At 43.7% G+C, this 862-nt stretch overlaps 2 non-coding genes across 2 annotated transcripts; both read right to left on the reverse strand.

Annotated features, from left to right (window-relative positions):
* Positions 1-206: 206 nt before the first annotated feature.
* LOC129115903 (5S ribosomal RNA) lies at positions 207-325 on the reverse strand. The gene has a single exon (XR_008533292.1). It is a non-coding gene; the product is annotated as a 5S ribosomal RNA (ribosomal RNA).
* A 378-nt stretch (positions 326-703) lies between these two features.
* Positions 704-821, reverse strand: LOC129115904 (5S ribosomal RNA). The gene has a single exon (XR_008533293.1). It is a non-coding gene; the product is annotated as a 5S ribosomal RNA (ribosomal RNA).
* Positions 822-862: the final 41 nt, after the last annotated feature.

The following is an 862-nucleotide window of genomic DNA, read 5'->3' on the forward strand; positions in this document are numbered from 1 at the left end:
ATATTTACTGTTGAAATGTAGAATACGTTAGCATAAAATTGAAAAGAAAATGATCGATGAGCTTAGGAATGATGAAAGCCATCATTTAACTGGATTTGTGTCATTTCTATACCGGCAAGTCATGATCTAGCTATTTCCTTCCCACCCTGTCGGTGTCCACTGAAAAAGCAGCAGCGCCCTCTGCTTTTTGTAAAGAGGAGTGAAAAAGCTTACAGCACCTGGTATTCCCAGGCGGTCTCCCATCCAAGTACTGACCAGGCCCGACCCTGCTTAGCTTCCGAGATCAGACGAGATCGGGCGTGTTCAGGGTGGTATGGCCGTAAGCAAATATTGCGCCTACCAAAGGGCCTTTTAAAGATACTATATCACCACGCTTTGCTCTTTCGTCTATACAGGGAGCGCCTGCAGATTGCCAGACACACTCACAGCTTTTAAATGTCAAATCAGAATGTACAAAGTGGCTATAAGGATCACAAATGTAGTGCAGTAAAAATATTAATATTTACTGTTGAAATGTAGAATACGTTAGCATAAAATTGAAAAGAAAATGATCGATGAGCTTAGGAATGATGAAAGCCATCATTTAACTGGATTTGTGTCATTTCTATACCGGCAAGTCATGATCTAGCTATTTCCTTCCCACCCTGTCGGTGTCCACTGAAAAAGCAGCAGCGCCTCTGCTTTTTGTAAAGAGGAGTGAAAAAGCTTACAGCACCTGGTATTCCCAGGCGGTCTCCCATCCAAGTACTGACCAGGCCCGACCCTGCTTAGCTTCCGAGATCAGACGAGATCGGGCGTGTTCAGGTGGTATGGCCGTAAGCAAATATTGTGCCTACCAAAGGGCCTTTTAAAGATACTATAT

Source organism: Anoplopoma fimbria, unplaced genomic scaffold (assembly GCF_027596085.1).
Source record: "Anoplopoma fimbria isolate UVic2021 breed Golden Eagle Sablefish unplaced genomic scaffold, Afim_UVic_2022 Un_contig_2128_pilon_pilon, whole genome shotgun sequence".
In the NCBI taxonomy this organism is placed as follows: Eukaryota; Metazoa; Chordata; class Actinopteri; order Perciformes; family Anoplopomatidae; genus Anoplopoma; species Anoplopoma fimbria.